At 58.0% G+C, this 25,776-nt stretch overlaps 1 protein-coding gene across 1 annotated transcript in view; it reads left to right on the top strand.

Annotated features, from left to right (window-relative positions):
* The first annotated feature begins 7,585 nt into the window (after positions 1 to 7,585).
* Positions 7,586 to 25,776, top strand: part of FAM222A (family with sequence similarity 222 member A) — a 57,767-nt gene continuing 39,576 nt past the window's right edge. Inside the window, exon 1 of the mRNA XM_057746973.1 lies at positions 7,586 to 7,719. The gene's annotated coding sequence lies outside the window, so the exon portion shown is untranslated. The remainder of the gene's footprint in view (positions 7,720 to 25,776) is intronic.

The following is a 25,776-nucleotide window of genomic DNA, read 5'->3' on the forward strand; positions in this document are numbered from 1 at the left end:
TCTGCTCCATCAGGGTGTCTTCTGGAACCTGTGGTAAAAGAGAGATACAGAGCATTAGCGTCCTGACACAAGCCCTAAGCTAGGGGCTTCCCACGTGTCCCCTGATTTCTTCCTCCCTACACCCATGAAGTTGGTACTGTTATTCTTGTCATTTTAAAAAGCAGAAAGCCGAGGCTCAGAGAGGTGAAGTGACTTACCCAAGGCTGCACAGCCAGTTTAATTTCATATCCTGGTCTGCTTGACCCCATTAGGTCACATCTTGATGTATGGGTGGTTTTTACGGCTAAACATAGAGGCAGTGGGATTGTTCCTTGTCACAAGGATGGCTTAAAAGGCAAAGGGATGCTTTCTCCATTAATGATGGCGAGAACATATTTCAAGGAATCGAATGGCGTCTCTGAGCAATGATGGTTTACAAAACAGCTGCAGACAGCTTAGCAGATCCCCTCCCTGCTGGATTCCAGCCAGAAAGGGGCTCTGGGGCAAGGGCGGAGGCACCTTCCTGGAGCTCTCTGGGTCTGAGCCAGGGGCTGGGGCAGCAGGAGGGAGCCCAAGGCGACCGGGAAGGAAGCAGGGACCCAGCCTATCGACGACAAGGGCCCAATCAATGCTATCTCCCCAGGCCATGCCTGGCCAGACATTGATTTCTGCCGCTGTTGTTAACTCCCTGTTTATGTAACGCCTGAACTTTGCACAACTGAACTGTTTCATGTGCAGAAGAGGGCCTGTTGCCATGAAAACCAGGCTGCACATGACAGCCGGGATGCGGCGGTATCCCTGTTTTATTGGCCTGCGCTGAATGTATTTTAACCTTGATAAGTCAATAACTTTTTGTACAAAAGGAGAGCTGCCAGGCTGGCTGGGGAGGGCCTGCTGGCCTTTCCAGGCTAGAGGGGAGGTGGGACGGGCTGGGTTTAATCCCCTGGAAATCTCACTGCCACTCAGAGCCTGGGAGAGCCAAGCCCAACTGGCCAGGGAACAGAGGTGACCTGGGGGGGAGGGGGGGTTGTCCTTGGTGGTGGTGGGGGGGGTCGCGGGACCCCTCCCCCCCACCTCCATTTACTGTTTCCGGTTTGTTAGGGCCTAAAGGTAAGTCAGAAACCCTCTGTGCAAAGAGAACCACCGGGTCAAATCCTAGTCCCACCCACTCAAGAGCTCTGTGCCACCTTGAGTAAGGCCGGTGACCCCACTCCAGGGTCCACACCGTAACATAGGCCAGTGGGTCCACTTTGCGGCTTGTTGCAAGGTTTATAGATCATGTATGAGAAGCACCTGGGGTAGTGCCTGGTCCATAGCAGGGCCTCACTACTAGATGGATGTTATTATATTATTGTTGTTGCTATATTTTATAATAATAGTAGTTGGTTATGCTTGTAAAGAGCCCATTAGGCTTTTGGAAATATGACACGTATTTCCTCATTACAGCCCTTGAGATAGGCAGGACTAGGGTAGATAGTCCCCATTTTCAAATGAGGAAACTGAGGCCCAGGGAAGTTGGCTGGCTTGTCTAGGGGGTCATGTGAAAAGATGGTGGTGCTGGTTGAAGGAATGAAGCCTCCTGGCTCCCAGTCCCGTGCTCTTTCAAACTCCGTGCACAAGAATAGCCAACCCCAGCAGACATCACTAATCAATGGTAGCACAGTGTTCTTTCCCTTCTAATCCTGAGTGAAGACTCAGAATCCTTCTCAACATAGAGCTGGTGTTTGAGGTGAGACTCACATGGAACTCTGTGCTCCCAAAATGGCTCCAGGTTCAAGGCCTTCCTCTGCCGCAGACTTATTGTACAACTGTGAGCAAATGCCTTCCCCGGGGCCCCCTGATCCCCAGTTGTGAAACAAGGGATGGGGGGCATTTCATGGTTCCTGGATTCTCTGGGGGTGTCTCAAGCAGAAGGGACCCCCCACCACCTCCTGTTTCCCGTCCCAACAGCCCAGACTCCTCGAACCCTCCCCAACTCCATCTACAAATATTGACAGAGAATCTGGTATGTGTCCCTGATTATGCAAGGTGCCGGGGACACAGCAATGAAGACAGTGACAGAGAGTCCCGCACCTCCCAGAGCTGATAGTCTAGACAGGGAGACAGGAAATAAGTCAACCCACAGTGCTCAGAGAGTTGCTAACAGTGATAAGTTTGGGGAAGAGAAAAACAGAAGGGAGGTGTTCTGGGGAGAACTTCAGATGGGGTAGTCAGGGAGGGCTTCTCTGAGGAGGTGACATTTAAGCTGAGACCTAAAGTATGATGCTGAGCCAGCTGGGTAAAAACAGAAGGAAGAGTGGTCTGGGCAGAGGGAACAGCTCGTGCAGAGGCCTCAAGGTGGGAAGCAGTTTGGCACCTTCAAGCAACAAAGAGGAGGCCAAAGTGGCGGGTGGGGTGTGGTCGGGGAGCGTGGTGGGACCAGTCCCTGAGGTTACCTGGGCCTCCTTAGCCCCCCTCTGCTGGCCTCCTTGCCCCATCCCCCCAAGGCCTGGCCCAGAGAGAGGCTCCAGGTACTGGGGGGCAGGGCAGGGTGTGTAACAAGGTTACACGTGCTTCTTTTCTCCTTTTCTCCAGCAGGAGCATAAAGAGCTCTTTCTTTTCTGTTTATTAATAGCTCTGATTAAATTATCTCTGAAAAACCTACGTGGCGTGCACCAATGGGGGCTCGGCTCCCTCCAGGCTCTGGCCTAGATTACGGCAACGAGGGCAGGTGAGGCCACTGGGGGCTGGGGAGGGAGGCTGGGCCGGGCCTGCTCCCCCTACTAGGATAAAGGCTCAACCTCGGCCTCCTCACCTCCCTCCCCAGCCCCAGCTCAGCCTCTGAGCCACGTCCACATTCACTTGGGACACTGGGCCTTTGCACTGACAGTTTCCTTTGCCAGGAACCACTTTTTTCTCACCTCTCCCCTTGGCTACCTCCGACTCATTTTTCTCAGGACAATTGATCAGCCTCTTCACTCGCCCACCAGCTGGGTCAGGTGCTTGCTCTGTGCTTTTCCCTCCTCTGTTACCCTGTGTGATAACTGCTAGTCACCTTGTCTGTCCCCCATGAAACCTGAGTTCCACGAGGCCAGGGAATGTGTCTGGATTATTGCTGAATCCTCAGTGGCTGGCACAGGGCAGGTCCTCAGGAAATGATGAGTGAATGAATGAATGAATGAATGGGCAGAGTTAAAGCGGGAGTGATCAGGCCTCAGTGAGTGAGGCATGACTAACCTCACATACGTGGGAGGGTGGAAGCAAAAATTCAAGGCTCCAGGCCCCTGGAGCAGTGCTGATGTGGCAGTTAACCCCATTTCACAGGTGGGAAAGTGAGGCACAGAGCAGAGGAGTCACATGGCTAGTAACCTGAAGTGTCAAGATTCAAACCGAGTCTGTCTGACTGCCCTCCCTCTTCCTCTCCCTGCTCCCCCTCTATGAGAAAGCAAAACAGAAACCTGGGCCACATTCAGCCATTGATTCAGAGATGAATTCAACAAACGTTTATTGAGCGCTGACCATATGCCAGGCCCATGCTGGGGATGAAGCAGTTCAAGGCAGCCCCTGCCCTCAAAGAGACCTCAGGTTGGTGGGGAAGTCAAATAAGTGGGCTATTATAATACAGACTGGGTGTATCTATGAAAGAGGAAGTTCTCCAGCCTGGAGGGTGTAGTCAGAGAAGGCTTCCCGGAGGAGGTGGCAGCCTAACTGAACTCTGAAGGAGGAGCAACCATCAACTACCTGGAATGGGGGACATTTCAGGTGGCGCTCCTGAACAGCCTGGGCAAAGGCCTGGATGCCAAAGAGACACCTGGGAGGATGTGCAGGTATTTTAGCGAGGCTGAAGTGTAGGGGGCAGGCAGGGCAGTGAGGAATGCGATGCTCTTTGTCCCCTCTCCCCCTTGGGGCCTCTTGGACCCCTGGCTGGAGGCAACACAGCGTTCAGGGGCTGACCCGCCTGGTGGTTCTATGGACCGTGGCAAATCCATCTTGACACTGTCTCCATTCACATAATGCAGAGTTATTGGACATGACCAAGAGCAAGGGAAGGCTGGGTCAAGGCTGAGAGTTGGGGGGCTAGGGGGTAGGGGCATGAGGGTCTGACCTCAGGGGGTTGGGCTGTGGGGAGTGGTGTGGGGCGACGGCACTGAGCTTGTGTATGTGGCATAAATGAAGGCTGGAGGCTGAGCATCTGTGGGGACACCCACCTGCCCAGAGGGGTTTAGAGGAGTTCCCTATACCTTTGAGCCTGCTGCTGCCCGAAATCCCACCATTTAGCACATCATGGACTCACAGACCTTCAACGATGGAGGGGCCTTTTGAGATCATCTAACCCCTGGCTGCACTGGGGCATCTTTGGAAACTACCGAGGTGGGGAGGGGGTGCCAGGTCCAGAGTCTGATTGGCAGGGCTGGGTTATGAACCACCCCCCGTCCCCCCCATTTTACAGCAGAGGAAACTGAGGTCCAGAGAGGAGAAGACACCTGCCCTCAAGGTCACACCCAGTCAATTAGAGGCTGGCACAGAGCACAATAAATCAAGGTCAGGGCCTCTGGTGTTTGGGACCCCGATCTGTCATCATGTGACCTTGTGCAAGTCACGTGGCCTTCCTTGGCTGTAAGATGTGGATAATAATGGAATAGACCTCACAGGGTTGCTGTGAGGGTAAAAGGAGGTAGAAATATGTGACATAAATAGCACTGGGCATGGCCTTTGGCACACAGTAGGTGTCAAGTCATGGTAACCTATGATGGAAAAAATCCCAGATTTTGCAAAGGCTGTGATGTAGCCCCCTGCCTTCTTCTTCCCTTCCTGCCCTCTCTTTCTTCCCAGGGTTTTGACTGTCGCTGTCCCTCGCCTTGCACCTGGCCTGGGTCCACCAAGCATTCTCCCTACCTGTCCACGCCTGCCCGAGTCCACCCGGCAGGTCGCCTGGGCAACCCACCCTGACGTCACTGGCAGCTCTGGCGGCTGGCCCAGGAGTTGAAGCAGCTGGTGGCCGGATCACTTGTCCAGGTGAATCCCCTCCCCCACCCGAGAACTCCCGGAGGTTTGGGTGGGGCAGCGGGCGGGGAGAAATAGAGCGGGGCACCGAGACAGGGAGCTGCTGGGAACGGCGCGCGTGGCGGGCGGCCTGAAACAGGGCCAGCTTCTGTCCTAGATAAGGCGGCGGGTGGCCTACTTGGGCCGGCGCTGGAGCTCTCCCGCAGGCGCCTCTCCCAGGCTCTGGGTAGGTGTGGGTTGGCTCCTGGAAGTAGGCTAGGGCCCGGCTGTAATCAGCTCATCCCACTGGGTGCATTCACTAGGGTCTCCAGAGCCCTCCATGTCTGAATGTCCACAGCTGGCATTTACTGAGCACCTACTGTGTTCTGAGTCCTTTCCAGGCAATAACTCACTCTGCCCTCACACCGACCTGTAAGGTAGGAATTATGATACACAGGCAAGAAACTGTGGCACAGAGCCATGAAGATAAATGTCTAAGGCCACAAGCCCAGGGCTAGAATCCCACCCAGGTTTTGTGGGACTGGGGGCCTGGGGTGGGGGGCGAGGAGGAGGAGTATGGGGTGGAATAGGGGTGGGGGTCACACAGACACAGCCTGGGTGTGGTAGGAGGAGTTCTGCCTGCTGCTTTGCATTTCTTTACGGATCCTGAGATCTCTCCGGGAAAGCTGGCTTCTCAGTTTGTTGTGCGATGGACGCAGGGCAACTGAGGGAAATGTCCCTCCCAGGGCTCAATTTCTCCAGCTGTAAAATGATCCGCTAAATGGGCCAACCTGCGGGCTATCAGGCAGAACAAATGAGAACCTATTAAGATACTTAGAAAGTAAAAGGTAAGGTGCCTATAGTTTGATGGAGTCAAAATTTGGACCCCAGGGGGTACTGCACCTCAGTTTCCCCATACGTTAAGTGGAGGGGTGGGGGATACCGGTGCCTACCTCCCACGTGTGTGGTGAGGATCCCGTGAGGTGAAGCTTACAGTGAGCACGGGGCCTGCTTACATAGTTAGTGCTCCACAGATTTAAGCTGTGATGCCAAAAATCCAGCACTGCTATCAATATGAACCGAGGCAAAACACTCTGGCGTATCACTTCATATCTCTTAGCCTTAATTGTCTCTATCAGTTGGGAGTATAATAGTACCTGCTATATCAGCTTTCTCATGTGTAAAATGGAGGTGATAATACCTATCTCTCAGGGTCGTGTGTGAGGATTAGGTAAAGTACTTGGTTACACATGTTAGCTTCTTGTATTATTTTTGCTATTTTAAACAAATTCCTCATTGGGCTGTTTCCAAAATTACGTGAAACAATGTAGACAGTGCACCGATCTTGTGCTACCAAATACGCGCTCAAAATGATACCAATTTTCCACCTTTGGCTCCCGACAAAGAGACTACAAGTACCAGCATGCCCTGCGCCCCCAGTTGGGGCCCCGACAACCGGCGACGGCGCGTTGTATGCCGGGAGTGGCAGTCCTCGCACGGGAGGCCCCGCCTCGCCCCAGCTCGGGGGAGGAGGTTGGAGAGCCGCCCTGCCGGCCTTTGAATTTTGCCGCGAAAAGCGCGCGTGGCGGCCCCCGGCCCCGCCCCCCGCAGGACGCGGCGCCGCGTCACCCTGGTAACCGCCTCTCGACCGCCGCTGATTGGACCAGACCGCAGGGGGCGGGCGGGGGGCGAGACGCCGCGGCGGCTGCCGGCGCTAGCGCCTGTCAGTCCGGCCAGAGCGGAGCAGCGGGCAGGACAGCCGGGCCGGCGGCTCCGCCGAGAGGCCTTGCGCGGCACCCGGGGGAGGCGAAGAGCCGGGCACGCCGCCTGTGGGGCGCGGCGCGCGGCACCCGGGCCAGAGGCGAGGCGAGCGCCGGCGCGCGCCAGGCGGCGTGAGGCTGAGGCCCCGGGAGCCCCTGCGCGCCGCCCGGGGCCATGGGAGCGTGAGAGCCCGGCGCACGCCGCCCCTGCTGCGGCTCGAGAGCTCGCCCGCCCAGCGCACCATCCTCCGGGCCGTCCCCGCATCCGCCCGGCGCCACCTGGACCGGTTATTTCTCGGCGCCAAGGCCCCCGGGGCTGCAGCCGAGCCTCCACCGCCCGCTGCCGCCGCCGCGGCTGCCGCTGCTCTCCGGCTTCCCCTCCCCCCACACCCGGGGCTCCGAGCAGGAGGAGGAGGGGCCGGTGCCTTCTCGCCGCCGCTCTTTGCAACCTGCGGGGGCCGGTGCATGCCCGGCGAGGAGCCGGGCTGCTGCAGGTGCCTGCAGCCTCCGAGGAGACCACCCCCCACGCACCCCCTCGGGCGAACCGGGGGGCTGCAAGCCACGGGCGGGCGGTCGAGCGAGGGGAAGCAACAAAGACAGGCTGCAGCGGGGGCCGGCGAGAGGGGCCGCGGCCGCCGGGCTCCTGGCGCGGGCAGAGAGGGCGCCCCGGGGAGCTGCAGCCCTGAGCTGGACCCCAAGGGGAGGCGCAGCGCCGCCCGCCGGACGCGGTGAGCACAGGCCCCGGCGAGGATGCGCCGCCTGAGCGCCCGCGCGGCCCGGGTCCCGGGCGGGCACGACCCCCGCTGAGCCGAGAGAACCCCCACCCCGGACTTCGGACGGCGCGGGCCGGCGCCTGGATCGACCTCGCCGACAGCGTCCCTTCCCACCCGGAGAGAGGCATCGGCCCCCAAAGGGGGCTTCCTCGGGCAGCCTCTGCCACCTCTGCATGGCTGCGACCCGGCGAGCGGAGAGTCGTAGCCGCTGAGACCTGGTGCCCTTCGACGGCCTGGCTGATTCGGTGAGTTCCCCGGGGCCGGGGGTTCCGGGGTGAAGCTGGGGGCACCGTCTGGCGTCGGGGCAGCGGGATTGGAAATAAAGAGGCCCTGGGCTGAAACAGCAGGGCCCCTTGGTCTGCCTCTTTCCTCCGCGCAAACTTGTCTAGACCGGCCTGCCGGCCATAGTGGACATTGGGCGCCCGTTGTGAGGACTCTGGCAGAGCCCTGGGTGGGATGTATGCCGGAGAGGAAAAGTCACCCACCCCTAAAGCCAACAGACAAAGGTAGCCGTTCAATCATACGAAAATTCTCCGGGAATTCCCGCGTCTTAGAGGGGCTGGGGGAGCACCCAGGATGGGACACCTTGGGCTTCTCCCAAGTAGCCTCTGAAATCTTCAAGGGATATTAGCTCAGAGAAGGATGTGGAGTCCCGGTAATGCAAGTGGCTGCATTAAGGATTGTGCCTTCTGAAGCTAGACTGTTGCAGGGTTCACCTTACAGCCGCCTTCCTACAAAGAAGGGACGATGGGTTCCCCAGTGGGGTCATGGCGTGACGTCACTGCCAGACCTCTGACGTCACTGGGGTTGCCGTGGCGACGCGACTTGTCTTGACCCAAGGCCGGAGGGGGCGGGGTCATGGTAACCTGTGGCGAGGCTGGTTGTCTTTGGGTAGTGGAGAGGTGAAAGCAGACTTCCCCCTCCCCCAGCTGCAGTCCTCTGACCTAAATCCCAGCGCCCCGATGGGATGGGGGAGGGCAGCGGTGCCAGCTGTCCCTGCGGATGCTCCTCCCCCCAAAGACAGGTGTTTAGCTTTGCCCACATAGCCTGGCAGTGCCTGGGGGCCCAGGACTCCCAAGCAGGGCACCTTTTTGCTTTCAAAAGGGATGCTACAGAGGAAAGCTCCCTGAACCCCAGCCGGCAGGCTGAAGTTCCCAGGGTCCCTGGAGGGATGTGGGCCCCCAGCCTTAAAACAGGCTCCTTCTGCTCAGGGAAACAGGGGTGACCCATCCCCAGCCAGGGAAGGTGCAGAGGCTCTGCTGCGTGCTGTCCTTCCAATCCAGGACTTCCCCCTGCTGCTCGACCCCAAGATGACAGGGCCTTGGTCAAGCCTGACCTCCTGACTGCCCCACTCCCTTTCTGGTGTTTAAGATGATTTGACAAGCACAGTGTGGTGCTTATTAAGTGAATGGAGGGTAAGTCAGGCCCTTCAGTGCCAAGGTCTGAATAAGGTGTCCCTGCGGGGGGGTGAACTTTGATGGAGGTCAGGCAGCAGCCCTCTCTTCCCCGCCACACCCCAGCCCTGGCCCTGTTCCTTGTGAAAGCCCAGAGCAGCATTCTGCCGCTGGCTCTTTGATTCCTCTTCTAAGTTCCTTCCAGCAATTGCTGCCAGTGTCAGATGTGGGTGAAACTGCTGTGATCACATTTCTAGGAGAAAGGTTAGAGAACTGTGTCATTGCTTCAGCGGCATGGGGTGACAGCAGAGGGGAGTGCGTGGGGGTCATCATGAGAAGCCAGGCCCCAGTCTCTACGCAGCAAGCATTTGTTTTCCCCGTGTTCTCCTAGCAGGCTCTCTAGCTAGATTAACAGGTCGATAGATATCAGTGGAGCTGCTTTGGGGGGCTTGGCAGGGAGGTGATATTTCCAGCTGAAATGGTGTCGTTAAACACACAGGCTTCCAAGGACAGAGCAACGGCAGATGGGGGTAGAAGCGGGAGAGGTGGGCAGAAGGGCTGTTTGCGCTGCCTCTAGAAGCTTCCCAGTTTAGAAACAAACTCAGAGTGCGCGCCAGAGATCCACAAACACAGGCAGTTGGAAGTCCTCCGTGGAATATTTACACTTCCACAGCCAAGGCGGAGGGAGAGGCTGTCAGAATCGGGCAATTCCTTCTGTTCCCTTCCCTGGGCTTGGCAATAGCACCAGGCGACAAGCAGGAGGGAGTGCCAGCTTACCCAGCATCTCCCCTACATAGCAGGCATTTTACAGGATCTCAGTTACTCCTCGGAGTAGCTCATGTGCTGTGGCCCATTTTACAGATGAGCAAACTGAGGCTCAGACAGAGGAAGCGACAGGCTACGGGTGCTCAGCCAGGCAGCCACAGAGGTTCGGTTCTGAACTGAGTCCCCAGGTCTTCCCACCCCCTTCCATGGGTGGAGGCCGGCACCTCCACTTGTTGGACAGGGGTCCCTGTAAGAGTCAGGGGCCCTCCGCTGTGGAGGGAGTCTGGCCTCACTGAGATGCCTTCCCACACTGAAACCCAGGTTTGAATCCTGCTTCCCTTTTACTTACAGGACAGCGTTGAGCAGAGTAGCAGCTTCTGTCCTGGCCTGTGGGCAGCCTGCTCCCCTCACCCCGGCACCCCTTTCTCCAGCATGGGGGGTAAGAAAGCTACAGCATGAAACCTGCCTGCCAGGAAGGGTTGAGAGAGCCAGCCCTAGGCTCCTTGTCAGCTGCCGCTCAGGGCTCACCTCAGGGAGGGGTACGAGGCTGCCCTCAGCCATCCCCGGGGACCCTCCTGGTTGGCACTCAGCTGGTGGGGAGGTCAAGGATGTTGATGGGGCAGTGACAACTTTGGCTCCTGACCCAGCCTGAGGGTCAGGAAGGGCCCTGTAGCAGGGGTGCCATGTGACTCTCAGAAAAGACAAACAGAGATCTGCCAGGCAAGGGAGTGGAAGAGTGTTGTGGGCATTGGGAGTGGCCATGGGGCAGGCCTGAGTGCTGGGGTGTGAGAGAAAGGGGTGGCCCTGGGGTGGGTGTGTCCTGGAGGTTTAGGTGATGGGAGAGATTTAAGCAGGGAGAGGATCCAGTGAGGGCTCCCTTGACAGGGGCCGTGACCCTGGACATCCCTTCCAGTCCGGTGGGGTGGGGGAGGGGTGTGGAAACCTCATCTCTCTGAGCAGTCTCCTCTGTCAAGGTTAGCTCCCTACCTTCCACCCGCAGTAATCCTTCTCACAGGTCTAATTCCATATAAGCTCACCCACCCATCCCTTCTGAGCTTCACAGTTGCTCTGGACCGGGGCTGGACTGGGCCGGTTTCTTAACGTCCAGTGGCTCGTGATTAAGAGCCAGGCTGTGGAGTGGGTCCACCTTGTTGGCTGTGTGACCTTGGGTGAGTAGCTTTGCCTCTCTGAGCCTCAGTTTCCTCATCTGTGAGAAGGAGCTGATAATAGCATCCACTGCCCAGCGTTGTGTTAAGGACTGAGGGAGGGCTGAGCACTGGCGGTGGCATACCATAAGCCCTCCATGAATGCACATTCTCGTGGCCACTGGTAGCCTTATCCTCAGAGGGGGGCCCTGAATGGCTCTCCCAGTCCCTCTTGGAGCCAAAGGTCAAAGACCCTAGGGCAGGGCAGGAACGCCCACCCTTCCAGCTGCCTGTGCTGGGTCTCCCACCCACCTTCCCAGGGCACCCCACGTGGTGAGCACACGTGGCTCCCATCTGAGCCCCTGGGGGGCCTGGGGCCTGGCCAGCGGGCCCCCTCCTCCATCTCCCTTCTGCCCGCCTCCACCTTCCAGTCCCTCACAAACCGGAGGAAGCGAGCGGAGCCCCTCATATTCATGAACGGTAATTCAATCAGGCGGAGATTCCTCTGGGCTCCGGGCGGGGGTGAGAACCGGGAGGCGCGCACAAAAGGGCCGCTTTATTACCTCCCGCGGGCCGGGAATTGCTGCTCTCCCCCAGCAGCGGCCGGAGCCGCCTTTATTGTGTTAACCCATTTGCGTGTCAAGAGCTATTGTGCGCTTTCTCTGCCTGTGCGGGGCGGGCTGCGGGAGGAGGGCTGCGCGCCGGCCGGTCACCTCCGCGGGCACCGCCCACCGCCCTGATTGGTTGCTAAGTGATTTGCATCCAAGGTAATCACTTTTATCTCAGAAGGATGTCGACTATAATTATAAGCTACTGACATCTTTTGAAATCTGCCTAATGACTATTTTAGTCTGCACGGGCTGGGGGTGGGGAGGGGGATGCTGGAGGCTGGGGGATGGGGTGGGGGAGGAGGCTGGAAGGGGGGTGGATTCCTTCCACCTGGACCGTTGATTCGTTAGTTGAGAAATATCTGAGTGCCTACTGCGTGCCTGGAACAAAAGGCGGATTGCGGATATTGGGTGGGGGGAGGTAAGGGGGTAAGGGTTGCATTCCTGGGAGCGGAGTTAGTACCATTTCAAAGATGGGGAAAATAGAGGCCCTAGGCATCAGCCACTTGCCCACAATTATACACCCAATAAGTGGTCAGGACCTAAGTCTCTCCGACCCTTAAATTCCTGAGCTGGCCACTGGAGTGGGGTGTAGACAGACATAATAATAGTAATCATTCCTGTCTGGTACCTCCCAGGGTTTGTGTTGTAGCCCTAAGAAATGCAGGTGCTGTTACCACCCCCATTTTACCAGGGAGGAAACAGGGGCACAGAGAGGTCACATTATTGCCCAGGGTCACACAGCCAGGGAGGGGCAGAAGTGTGAGGTCTGTGGGTGGCCAGAGTTGGGGGTGCAACGTGGGCAGTGAGGAGAGGGTGAAAGGGCAAGGGTGGGTGCCAGCTCCCCTCTTCCCCACCTCTCTGTGGCTCCATCTGGTAAACAGTGGGCATCAGCCTTGGTTGAGAGCACCCTGCTGGCCACTGTCTGGGTGGCAGAGCTCTAAGGAATCAGATGGCCCACAGCCTCCATGGGGAGTAAGGTGAGTCTGCAACTGACTCAGATTCTGGGCAGAGCCAGCGCAGGGCTGGAGGAGACGTGCTGAGGAGGGGGAAGCTGCAGCTGGTTGTGGAGGGCTTCCTGGCAGAGGAGGCTTTTGCTCTGGGCCCTGAGGGCTGGGTACATCTGCCCAGTATGGAACAAATGGCAGTGTCACTCAGAGGGAGTTTGAGGATCCAGGGGCATGACCGGAAGGGCAGGGGGAGCTTATAAGAGACCGGTAAAAGGGAGTTAAGCTAGGAGGGTGTTCAGGGCCTTGAGTGCTGTGCTAAGTACCTGACTTGTCCAGAAGAAGAGCAGCCAGAAGCCAGTGAAGGTGTCTCACGGGGAGGGGCACAATATGATCTAGGTGCCCGCAGGTCAGTCTGACAGCCTTTGCAGAGGCTTAGGAGTTGCAGACTGGGATGAACCCTGGCTCCATTCTCGCTGGCTGTGTATCCTCAGACAAGTCACTTTACCTCTCTGGATCTCACTCGCCTCATTTGTTCAAAGGCATAATAGCAGTTTTCTCACAGACTTGTGGGTGGGATGAGTTTGAGTGTGCGGAGTGCTTGGGGGAACTCTTCTGAGCTTTTCAGAGCTAGGTGGGCTCAGGCCCAGGCCCCAGCCAGTCATCCTGGCCCCTCAACAAACCAGCATCCCGGCCACAGCAGCTGTTTGGCGCCCTGGGAACCCCTGCCATTGTGCAGAGGGCACAGGGGACAAAGGCCTGGGAGGTCAGGGGGTAAGGCCGAGGCTGGCTGTGAACAGGCTTCTGGGGATGGGGACTTAATGACTCAGAACTTAATGACCTAGAGTCTGTGGGGCAGGGGGCCTCGGAGGAGGAGGTGGAGGAGGAGGAGGGGGGAGGTCCAGCCACCAGCCGTCTGCTCCAGGATTCGCTGCCAAGGCAGGGGCAGCTGCCCCGCAGGGTCCAGGCCTGAGCTTGGCACTGGGAGAGGCAGAGGTGGCAGGGCCTCCTGGCCTGCAGTCCCCAGGCATGAAGTGGTGGCTTGGTTTTGCCCCACAGCATCTGCGTGTCCTCAGTCTCCTCATCTGTCAGATGGGCCAGAGGTCCACTTTGGAGGGCAGCTGTGAGGCTTGGCAGGAACCGACAGCAAGTGGGCAGTAAACAGGAACTGCTATTTTTGCTCTTTATTCATCCGTTTATTCAGGGAGATTCACTGCTAGGCTCCCTGCCAGGAGCTGGGGATGCAAAGATGAACAAGCCCAGTTGCCTTGAAAGGTGGTGAGGCCTCAGACACACCATCACAGCACAGTGGGTAGGTCGCCACAATGCAGGAATTCACAGTGTGCAGGCACTGAGCCAGGAGTGAGGTGACAGCAGTGAACAAGCCAGATATGGCCCCTGCCGTCTGGGGCCCCCAGTCTTTCAAAGCACACTAGGAAATCAGAGGTGGAAATGACTACTTCCAGCTGTAGTAGCCAGGGAGGGCTTCCTGGAGGAGGAGACACTTTCTGTCTTTGGGGACTTCTGTCTAAACACCTTTGCCTATTAAGCAAATCACAGGATACTGCTGGTGTCTGCTCTGTGGCCGACAAAGCTTCCCACTTTGGCATTGTAATCCTCATAAGATGCTGGGAAGGGTGTTTTTGTCCCTGTTGCATAAGTGAAGAAACTGAGGCTCAGCACAGTGAAGCGACAGCCCAGGGCCACATGGCAGGTCAACAGAATCCCCTTCGTTATCCACACAAGCTTTTGCCTGTCCTCTGCCTATGAGGGCACTGGGCTGGGTGGGGCTGTCATGGGAGGATCCTTGGGCAGAGCTAAGGGGCCTGAGTTCTGGGCCAGCTGTTGCTTTTATGAGCTCACGACCTTGAGTAAGTCACCCTCCGCTCCAGCCTGGCCTCAGCTGTGTCCTCTGTAAAATGTCAAGGATAGCAAATCTGTGGCAGGTCTGGCTTGCCTTACACTGCTGTGCCCTTGGCAGACATCGCCAATCAATTGCTGCCCTCTTCCCCTGCTGAGTTCTTCCCTGGACCTTGGATTCTTGCCAGGGCTCTAAGCAAGCGGTACCAGTCAATCAGTGAGGTCTGTGAGCTGAAGATTGCTTGCCTGCCTGGCCTCAATAAGCTCAGGGGTCCATTTAGCCCATCTCTGTATGGTTCAGAGGACCAGGGTACCAGAGCGAGGGATTTCTGGGGAATCTCCTCTGGGGATGTGGGTTGTTCTTCAGCCACATCCTGGACTGTTGAGGTGTGAGAGTCTGTTACCTTCCTCCAGCTCCCAGAAAGACCTATGTCCTTGTCTGCACAGCCTAGCACATGCTCAGCGTGGAGTACTCCAGGCAGATTCTGGATGCTTTCAGCCTGGATAATAATAATAGCATTTATCGAGCACTTCCTGAGAGCCAAGTCCTTCCTGGGCACCCTCTCATTCATCATTCCCCAGAGCACCTGCGGCGTGCTTCTCGGCACTGCTTGGAAGAAGTCTTAACCCATTTTAGAGATGCGGAAACTGAGGCTAAGAGCCATTAAGCAGAGTAGGGTTACATACCGGCTGAGTGGCAGAGCTTGCATTCAAATCTATGTCTCAAAGTCCACAGCCTGGCACACACCAGGCAGCCTTTCTGGAGGAGGAGTCATTAAAGGCCAAGGCCTTAAAGGCTGGTAGACTTCTGACAGGCAGAGCTAGGCCTTCTGGGAAAGGGAAGGGCGGTCCTTTTAGGTGGAGGGAACAGCATGAGAGGCAGCTCAGAGGCCACAGGCAAGAGTGTTTAGGTTGAAGGAGTAGTGTCTGGCTGGGTGTGGCTGGAATGTGGGAGGGGAGGGGCTGTGGAGGGGACTGGTGGTCTGGGCATGTAGACTTCGCCCTCCCATAGCAGGGAACTGTGGCAGCTCTTGAAGCAGAGGAATTATGCTGTCCCGTCAAAGTGTATTTATTGAACACCTCCACAGCCCAGGGTGAGGTCAGCTGGTGCTTGGGGCTACCTCTGGTCTATGGAAGCTTTAGCCTAGAACCTTGCCTGGCACATAGTAGGTAGGCATCCAAGAAATGTTTGTTGAATGAATCAGTGAATGGAAATGCTTGCTGAACTGACACGCTGCTGGCATCCCTGTGGGCCCAGCTGCAAGGAGGAGAGAGGCCAGAGTCCCTCTCTCTGGAGAAAGTTGAACACCAGGCCTGGGGGTGGGGGCCTGGGGAGGGAGCCAGGCAGGTACCTGGGGCAGGGGCTTCCTGGCCTCCCTGACCCTGCTGCCTGTCCCTAAAGCCCTCCTAGACCTTCCCACGGGGCTGTCCATTCTCCTTGATGCCAGGCGCGGCAGGCAGCCTGGACCCAGCACTTGGGGGGGATAAAAGATGAAGGTTCGTGACCATTTTTTAACTCAGTAAAGGGAGAGACGAGCTGCAGGCTGCAGGCCGGAGATGTAATTAGTTCGCAGCAGTGGCGCTTTCTTGATTTAGCTTCTAAGAGAACAAGACAAGGATGTTATACCCAATTAGCAGTAACATCCAGTCGGGGCCGCGATAGGTGAGATAACAAGCTATTTTTATGACTTTTCTTTCCCAGCTCAGAGGGGGCCGTGGGGGGAAGGGGGTATCGGGGCCTTATTTCTTTTCATCGGGGAACAATTACTGGCGAACGCAGGATTTCCCAAAACCAGATGTTGCATTTGTTAACCCACATAAGCTGGCATGCCCGCATGGCAGCTGGGGTGGCAGGCTGGCCTTGTGAGGCCAGGACTAGTGGAAGGGGTGCAGGCCCCTCACCCCCACTGTGGAAGCCCTTGGAAAAGGCTCCAAATGCAGAGAGTCACTTGGTGTGGCAAAGGGAAGCCCAGGCCCTTGAGATAGTCTCAGTGACTGCCTCGATTTCCCTAGCTGGCACAAGGAGGTGGCGCCAGTTCCCCTGGGGATGAGGAAGGAGCCAGTTCTGGCCCTTGGCAGCTCTTCCTGGCACCACCTGAGCCCCCTTCTGCCAACTGGGCCAGAGGTTCTGGCTCCTCAGCCTTGAACCTGGCGTTGCACTCTGCCTGCTGGACCAGCATCACGGCTTGCGCTGCCCGACCACCCTCCTGCCTGTCCTGGGTCCCACCCCCAGTCTCTGGCAGGGGCTGAGTGGTGACTGCCGCCACCCTCTCCACCCTCATTACCCCCGCAGCCGGGGTACCCGTCACTGGCCAAGTCTCCGCTGGGCAGGGAAGCCCTGCCCAGCCCCGCCCCCGCTGCCTGGCCATGCTCCGACTCCTGGCGAGGGCTGGGGGATGCTCAGAGAGGGAGCTGGCATGGCTGTCTCAACACCCCATCAGCGCGGGCCACGAGCCCAGAGCAGATTCCTGAGGCTCCGCCCATCTTGCAGGATATGGCCCCACCCGGCCCCAAGTCCCGCCTCCCTGTCAGTGCGGAGCCCGCGCTCCTGGCTCACACAGGTGACACGCAGCCATGCAAAGTGGGACTTTAATTGCAGACAGTTTTTACGGATCATGGGCCCATCTGTGCCACCATATGCAGAAGGGAAAAAAATCTCCATTAAAAAAAAAAACTGTTTCTCCCTGCCCCATCCCCGAAACTGACTCCAAAAGAAACGGTTGCCAGGGTTTTTCTGGCTGGAGCCAAGCATGGGGCTGGGACCCACCCTGGGGGCTTCCTTTAGTGTGCTTTGAGCCAGAGGGCGAGGTGGGGCAGGGGTGAGCAGGCCCCATGGGGCCTGACTGCGGAGAGGAGGCTTTTTTTGGCCTTAGCAAACTGCCAGAAGTTCCTGAGCCCACTGGGTTTTCTCTGGGAGCCGGGCCTTTGCACATGCCATGGAGCTGTCCGAGTATCTGCTGCTCTTTCCCAGCCACCTCACTATTGCTGTTTGCTAGAGCAGGACTTAGCATGGAGTGGGCACTGCGCAGTGTCTGTGGAAATGTGGGCATGAGCGGGGCTGTGGGGTTCACAGACAAGGCACCTCTTCTTCCATTTCTGGCCCAGGAGATGCAGCCCCAGGAATTCATTCCCCCCAGGCTGTCCAGGCCTCGCAGACTCCCCTCTTCCCATTGGTCCTGGCCTCCTGCCGTGGTGCCCAGCCTGGCTGGGCAGATGAGAGCGCTCCTTAGGACCTCAGGAAGGGCTGAGTGGGCTGTCATCTGAGAGCACTCACCGCTGGGGCAGCCTGCCAGGGTTCTGTTGCCACACCACCTCATCCCAACTGGAGGACGTCAGACTGTTGTTTCTTCCTCTCTGTGCCTCAGTTTTCCCCTGTAAAATGGGGATAAGAAGTGGATGCGGTACTGCATGTGAAAAGCCTCTGTGTCTGTCTGTCATATCTCCTCCTCAAGGGAGGGTCTTTGTTCACTGATGTCTTCCCAAGTTCCTAATCAGGACACTTGATGCTTATTGAATGAATAAGGCAGTGAGTGAATGCATGCTTGAATGAGTGAAGCATTTGGAGGACTCTGGGGAGGGAATGGGACACAGGCTCCAGGCTGGCCAGAAACTTAGGGTTTTTACACCCTTTCTATTGGAGTCTAGAAACTATTCTGCAAACTGTGGGGATTATGAGTTCCATTCCACTGATGGGGAAAACTGAGGCTCAGAGAGAGCCAGGGGCTCTCCCAAGGTCATGCAGCTGGAAGGAGGCCCAAGCTGGGTCCGGGACTCTGATCTGACTATGTTCCTGGCCCTCACATTGCAGGGGAGGAAGGTTAGGCCCAGAGTGGGGAAGGGATTCAGTCAAGGTCACACGGCAAGGAAAGGGCAGTCTACCTTGGTGGGGTCCTTCCTAGTCCCTTGTAAACTGAGGACATTTAGCCGCTCCAGCCACAGAGCCAGGCCAGCTGATCCTTCCCGTTCCCCCAGCTGTGCTCCAGGGTCCCTGTGCCTGTGGGTTTCCCCATCAGCTTCATAAACTGGCAGCTCCAGGCCACATGCTGGGGTCCTGGTGCCTGAGGCCCGGTGCTTGATGCAGCCCTCCTGCAACAGGTAGCAGGGGGAGGTGGGACCCCTGGGACCCTGGTGAGCACAGGCCAGCCAGGCCCCTGGCGGGAACCCAGGCCAAACACCAGGCAGCCCATTCCCCACCCGGCAGTGATCACCAGCTCCCGTTGTAATCATTAAAACTATTAGAAGGAAACGTTCGCTTGAAGCAAATGTCAGGCGCCGAGTTGTGCTTTGTAAACGCTCACAATTAATGCCAATCAGGCCCGGAAAAAAGCCGGCCCGGAATCCTGTCTGTTTCGTCTCATTTGTCAGCTGGTGCCGCTCCGCGTTGCACATTTTCATACAATTGCTATAAACATAAAAGGGAAACTCCACAGTGTTCCCGGGCGCCCGGATGGTGCGCGCCGGCTTAATTACTTGGGATTCTGCTGTTCACTTGGCCGCCCCGCGCTGGTGGGAGGGAGAAAGGGGGGCTTTGTGTGGCAAGGCGAGGGCCCCTGGGGGTCAGCCAAGGAGGTGGGTCAGGCTTCAGGCCTGGGTCTCCGGCCCTGCCCTTCACAGGCTGAGAACGACTGTGAAACAAGGAGAAGAGGGGGGAAAAAAAAGCCTGCTAAAATAACGTTTGCAGAATCCTCAAGGAGAAAAGAGGGGCTCAGTGTCCACCAGACTTTGGCTTTGAATCCTGATTCCGTCTCCTAGAACGATCCATCAGGTTTATTGCCCTCCCCTGCGTGCCAGGCCCTGTGCCGCTTGCCAGCCAGGCCTCAGGTTCCACGTCGGTGAGGTGGGGGTCATGGCCCAGCAGGTCAGAATTTCAAGCTGGCTGGGGCCAGGCTCTGGGCTGCAGGCATGAAGTAGGCTTTTTCTTATTTAGTTGCTACTTGGACCCTTTGAGGGCGAGCTGCTCTTCCTAGCAGCAGGGAACGTGAGGCCCGGAGTCTCACAGCCAGGAGTGGTGGAGCCAGGATCACTGGACGTGGGTCGCTGAACTCCAGAGCCCAGCCTGCTGTGCCCTCCTAGGGTAGCCGGAGGGTTGAAAGGAGACGATGGAGCTGCAAGTCTCAGGAGACGCCCACCAGAGTAGGTGTTTTCACACACAGTAGCTGCTCTCATCCCACTGCCTGCGGGTGGGCCGGGGGCAGTAAGGGGCTCAGACCCGGGCCTGAGGGTCAACACCAACACACACGGACCTTGCTGGATGGAGAGGTGCACGGGGAGTGGTCTGTGGGGGATGCTACCTGCCGCCACCTCCCCCAGTTGCTACCAGTCTGCCTCTGAGGTGCTGGGCCAGGTGTGGGCCAGGCCCGCATTCCTAACCAAACCCGCCGCTGCCCAGAAAGCTGGGCAGATTGTCATCATTGCCTCCATTGTACAGATGAGAAAACCGAGGTCCAAACTCATCTCGGGCTGCAGAGCTAGGAGGTGGGGAAGCTGGAACCAGATTCAGGTTCGGCTACTCCCAAGCCCTTTTCATGCCTTTCTAGCCCCCTCCCCATCGTGGCCTGGACGTGAGGCCTCCCCAGGACCCTTTGGAGCCCTCTAGCTCTCTGTGGATGGGGTCTCCTGAGGCCAGGCTGGCTCGGCAGGGACACACCGGCCTTTGTGTAGGCTCGGGACAGGCGGGGCAGCCCAGCCGGCCAGGGACGGATGCTCACAGCAGGAACAGAGGCCCCTTTGTGTGGTGCTCAGTGGGGGCGGGGGTGCTGCCAGCTGCCACCCCGTGTGACTGGGGAGGCCCGAGCCCTCCGCAGAGGCCTGCTGCCACCCCCGGGGGACTAGCCAGGGAGCCTGTCATCCTCTCCTTGCCACCTCCTGCCACCATTATTTGCCTGCGTCTTGTTTTCTGGGGGCCCCTGGCTGCTGGAGGAGCCAAGGGCAGCCATTAACCTGGTTTGCCGTGGGCCTGCTGTGCGCCAGCACTGGGCCAGATACTCCACCAACCCTTCAGGTCAAGGGCAGTAGTCCCACGTTACAGGTAAAAAGACATTGAGGCTCAGGACAGGCGACTCGCCATAGTCACAGTTGGTCCTGGGCCAGGACTTGGCCGACTTCAAAGCCTTTTCTTCCCACAGAGTTGCCCTTTGTGCCCTGGGCCCAGGCCTGCAACCTGAGATGCCACCTCAGTTGCCAGGATGGCCTGAGGAAGGCTGCTGGCTGTCTCTGTTGCCTGGGCAACAGGGTACCAGGTATCCATTTCATCCCTCTGTCCTGGCCAGGCTCTGAGCTGGCGGCTGCAGCCTTAGTGGAAACCAAGCCCAGGACCCTGTTGAGGGCTCCCTTACCCATTAAACCTTCTCTGGGCTTCTATCCCCTTGGCTTAAAAATGAGAAAGAAATAGAATCTACACCCAGGAGCGTTGGGGGATGTTGAGCCAGGGGCGGTAACGTGCCGAGTTCAGTGCCTGCACGAACTCAGGCTGCACAGACATCGCCTGGAGTCTCCCAGCATCCCTACCGCCTCCTGGGAGAAGTGAGAGGACAAGGCAGTGGGTGGGTGGCAGGGATGCTCTTAGGAGCACAAGCACATGGCAGGGATTGGCTGCCGCAACCCCATTTTGCAGGTAAGCAGACTGAGGCTCAGATAGCTATAGTGGCTCCTCAAGAGTTCCAAGACCCTAAGGAGCTCTGGAACACAGGGAAGGTAGATTCCCAGAAAGCCCAGCCCTTGGTGGCTTCCTGACCCCCATCTGGCCTGCTGGCAGCTGTGCACTGCAGCCACGAAGTCCCGTCTGTGAGCCCAGCCCTGTGGGAGGCCCAGGACCACCCACAGGAAGCCCCCAAAGGCCACTTGGCTTTCCACAGCATAGTGCAGCTACCTGGGACCAGCTCACACCCACCCGGCCGTTCCCCACTCCGTGCCTTTGCTCAGGCTGGGGCTCCCACCAGGAGCACCTTCCTCACCCCATGCTCATGCAGACACACACGTGCCTTCTTTGTAGGGATGACTCCAATTCTCCTCTTCCCTAAAAGAGCTCCGAGTCCCTCCTCTGGGCCCCGCACCCTGTTCATTAACGCCAGAGCCGCAAGCCTCTTTCTCCCAGCTCTCCATCCGCAGCGTGGCATGTAGTAGGCCTGCAGTGAAGTCTAAAGAAAGATGCAGCCCTGGCTCTCAGGGACCGGGTCCCCTCCCAGCCTAGTGGAAGAAACAGATACAGATCAGTGATGAGGCCACATGTCCAGGGATGGGGTCAAGTGCAGGACACCCGAGGAGCAGGCAGGTCCCACCCCAGCTCTCCCTCCTCCACCCAAGGGAATGAACACTTCCCAGCCCTCACTGTGCTCCTGAAAGCTTGGCCTTCTTGGCTTAATCCTCCCAGGGCGAGGCAGGGGTTTACAGATGAGACAGGAGGCTCAGGTCACACAGATTCTGTGGGCGGAGCCTCTCTTGGAGCCTCGGACCATCAGACCTCAAAGCCTGTGCCCTGCTCCCGGGGGGAAAACTCAGGTGCCCACAGGGGACAACCAGGTGACACAATAAACAAAGCAGCTGCCACTGGGCCTCGTGGGAATGTGGCCTCCAGAGTCGCCAGTTTTAGTTAGTTTGTTTTTAAGAGAAACCAGACAGAATTTTAGACGGAATTTTAGTTCTTTTCTTTTCAATATTGGCAATCATGTCACAATTTCTTTTTACTCCAGCAAACAGAGCAAAGATGTTTATGGGTGGGATTTGCACCCTTCAGTGATGTGCGGCTGCCTGGGTGGAGGGAGTGACGGGGGTCCCAGGATGTCTCACCTTCCTTGTCCCCATCCCTGGCCAACGAGAGCCCCCAGAACCCAGCGGCAGCTCCACACACCCCCGAAGGCACCCCCAGCCACTGCCTTCACCGCCAGAGGCAGGAGGCAGGGCCCGAGCCCCACAAGGGCACCACCCAAATAGCTATAATCAGCAGCCTCGCCAAGACTTCAAACTCACCCAATTATCCTGCAAGGGAAAAAAAACACAAAATGAAAACAAATTAACATGTTTGCATAGAAGCTGCTGCCGCAACACACACAGCGCGCACACGCACATGCTGGCACATGCCCCAGCGAGGCTGGGAGACGCCGCCGCCGCCCTCTGCAGGCCTGGCACCCACCTGGCAGGGCTGGGCGGGGCCCACTGCTCGGGGCCACGGTGTGCACTCGACCTAGCAACTTGACTGTCCCCAGACCTGGCTGGGCACTTAGTCCACCAGCGTTCACGTTCTTTACTTTTTTTTCTTTTCCATTTCACAAACACATGAAATTCATTGTATGCCAAAATTCAGCCTCATCGAATCGGAACCCCTTTCTTCAGATGGGGAAACTGAAGCACAGAGACGTTAGTTGACCTGCCCAAGGCTGCACAGCTGGTGCGCGGAAGAGCCGGGGTGGGAACCTCGAGTGAGCAGCTCTGGAGTCCTCGCTGGAACCACCACCCCTTCCCCACGGCTTCCTCTTGTCTGGATGATGTGTCAGACTTCCGCCTGGCCTTCAAGGCCCTGCCCCCAGCCCCCCAGCCTGTGTCCATTTCTCCCTCGTACACCCCAGCCCTGCCTGCATGCTCTTCCGTGCCGGGGGCTGTGGGTGTGGTGGTCAGGAGCGCAGAGCCAAGTGGATGTGAGTGCACATCCCTGATCCGTCAGTCCCTCACTGGATGGCTCTGGGTGCCTCAGTTTCCCCTCTGGAAGATTGGGATAGTAACAGCCCCTACCTCAGGGAGGTTAGGAGATTCAGTGGGTGAATGAGTGCAGGGCACTACCTCTGGCATCTGCTCGTGGGATGGGGTCCCTCCCAGCCCCACACCGTTCAGTTGGCCCTACAAGGCCTGGCTCATCAGAGGAGCCCCTATTGGGTACCTTTGGGCTCCGAGCCAGGCGCTGCCCTTGCCCTCGGAGCACGCAGTCAAGGGTTTCAGAGGCTCTCCCTTCCAGGAAGCTGCCCGTCCTGGGAATGGCCCCTCCTCTCCGGGCTCCCTCGAAGCTCCGTCTGACCCGGGATTGGGGTTGCTGGGCCTGTGCCTGATCAACCCTGCTGTGTCTGATTCTTCTCCGGGTCCCCGCAGCCTGGCGCACGTTGGCACGGTTCAGCGAATGGGGCCATGCCCTTGCCCCCACTCCTACCTGGGCATATCTGGGGCTTGTCCCTGGGAGTTGAAGGAGAAACTGTGCTGGAAGGAGTTGGAGTTTAAGATCTTGGAGCTCACGGGTTCCCAGGCCAGGGCTGCGGATGCCTCCCCCGTCCTCTCTGCCTGCCCTGCAAGACTGCAGACAAATCCCTTCCCCTCTCCAAGCCCCTATGGTCATCTCTGGTCCATGACGGTGAAAGCTGAGGGTGGACATTGCCGGCACAGTGGGCACCCAGTGGGCAGTGGATTTGAAGTTGCTAAGAGGGCAACAGGGTTGCCACTGCCCCCAAGCGAGTGACCGTACTTGATATACACGTCATTCAGCTTAGTCCTTATGACCAGGTGAGGAAGGGGAGGTTTCTAGCCCCATTTTTCAGATGGAGAAACAGGCCCCAAGGCACTCAGGGAGACTCAAGAGAGTCCTACCAGTACGTGGCAGAGCTGGGGTCAAACACAGCAGTTCTGGGTTTGTGCTTTAGCCGCAGTGCTGTTTGGCCCTTCCTGGATGCTGCTGGTCAGGGCTGAAGGGGGTAGTGCCTTGCAGGTCTGCAGGGTGAGGACCAGCAGATCGCCGTCCTGGTGGTGGTGGCAGAGGGTTAACCCCATTGGCCTCAGGACGGCCCTTTTGGCATCAGCTTTGACCTCTAGTCACGCCCACCATTCAGGGCCAGGGTGGCCCCCTGGGGGTGGTGACCCAGTGCCCGACCCAGGGGTGGCTAGTGGGGCATGGGGTGCCCTCTTGGAATCCCAGCCCTCCCTTGGCGTGGCCCTGCCATGGGCGTGAGAGTCCAGATGACCCAGCTTTACGTCCCGACCCCACCAGGTGGCCTCGGACAAACCCTTGTCCTCTGTCCCCCGGGGAAATGGGGGGTGGCCGTGCCCGCACCGCCCAGGATGGGCTCGAGGCTGATACGTGGCTGCAGCCCGTGGTCGCTGCCAGATGGAGCAGCCCCCTGCCCAGACCTCGTGAGGAAGCGGCCCTCCCCCTCTTCCCAGCCCTTGTGCCCCTAGGACACAGCTTAGGATGGGGCCTGCCTGGCCTCCCAGCTGATGCACCACTCACCCACCTGCGTGGATGAACACCCGCTCCGTTCTCTGGGGGCTCGGGAGTTCCAGATGTGCAGAGCAGTTTGTTGCATTGAAGTGGTAAACTGTGCAGTGCAGCACGGAGGGGAGGGACCCCAGGGGCCAGGGCAGATGACCGGAGAGGATGGGAGAGCTGTGAGCCCCGGGCATGGAAGGAGTGGTCAGGAAAGAAAGGCCCCTGTGTATCCTCTGTTCAGTGCAGATTTACGGAGCATCTGCTGTGTGCCTGGCCTCAGAGTGAGAAGACTAGAGGTGGGTCTGTGAGGCCCCAGACTCAGCCACCTCCCTGCTGTGCAACCCTGAGCAAGCCAGGCAGTCTCTCTGGACCCAGCCTCCTGGCAGGGAGCTGTGGAGGGGGTCAAGGTGGGACGGCATTCAGTACGAGGTGGCTGAGAACCAGGGAGTCGCACACTCCCGTATTCAAACCCCCGCCCCGCCCCTTGGGGATAGGTGGGAGCTGGTTTGGTGTCTGTGTGTGGCGGGCATGGCCCCTGGCTCTGAGAGCAGAAGCTGGGAGCTGGTGGGGTGCAAGAAGTGCAGAGGAAGTTCTTTTTCCTCCCCCATGACAAAAATAATATTCCCCTTTTAGTATTTGGAAATGACAGGTCTGATGAAGAAAACTTCGGCCATCATTGAGCTGCCCAGAGCTGGGGACTTGGTCTCACACTGGGGCCACTCTTTGCAGGTGTAGGGCACCCGGGGAGGGTCTGGTGTTGCGTGGCATGAATGCCCGTCCTGGTCAAGCAGGGCTCACGTGAGGTGGTGCATGGACATGGCCAAGTCAGTCACGGGCCCCGCACCGATCGGCACGTTCGGCCTGGGCTTCTGGAGCCGCCTGCCCGCCCGCCTGCCCGCCCAGCAGCCCATTGTCTGGCGTGTGGGGGCTCGGAGCAGCCGTTGTTCTGCACACATCTGATGCCGTCTTTTCCACATCAGATCATTTGTAACCGTCACCAGGCAATCGGCCCCGTCGCTGATTCAATCTCGGCTTTGTGCTGTCACAGCCTTTTTTCTGCGCCGGGCTGATTTTGAAAGGAGGCCCATCTTCTGGGCCTGCTTTTCAGGGGGCGGGGGGGGGGTCTTTACGTGTGTGTATGTGCACGTCCCCCCCACATGTGTGTGCACACATACACGTGCGCCTCTGCCTCTCGTCACGGAGAGTAGAATTTGGGACAGGGTAGGTGGACAAGGCCCCCAGGCTGCCGCCCCCGACCTCTACCACCTGCTCACCCTGAGCACCTACTGTGTGCCCCCGTGTGCAAACACAGCAGAGTCTGTGCTCCAGGAGAGGAGACAGGTGCTGAGCCATTCATCAGTAAGATCATTTCAAAGCAGTAATGACAGAGAAGGAACTACAGT

The sequence above is a fragment of the Hippopotamus amphibius genome, chromosome 8, assembly GCF_030028045.1.
Source record: "Hippopotamus amphibius kiboko isolate mHipAmp2 chromosome 8, mHipAmp2.hap2, whole genome shotgun sequence".
Lineage (NCBI taxonomy): Eukaryota > Metazoa > Chordata > Mammalia > Artiodactyla > Hippopotamidae > Hippopotamus > Hippopotamus amphibius.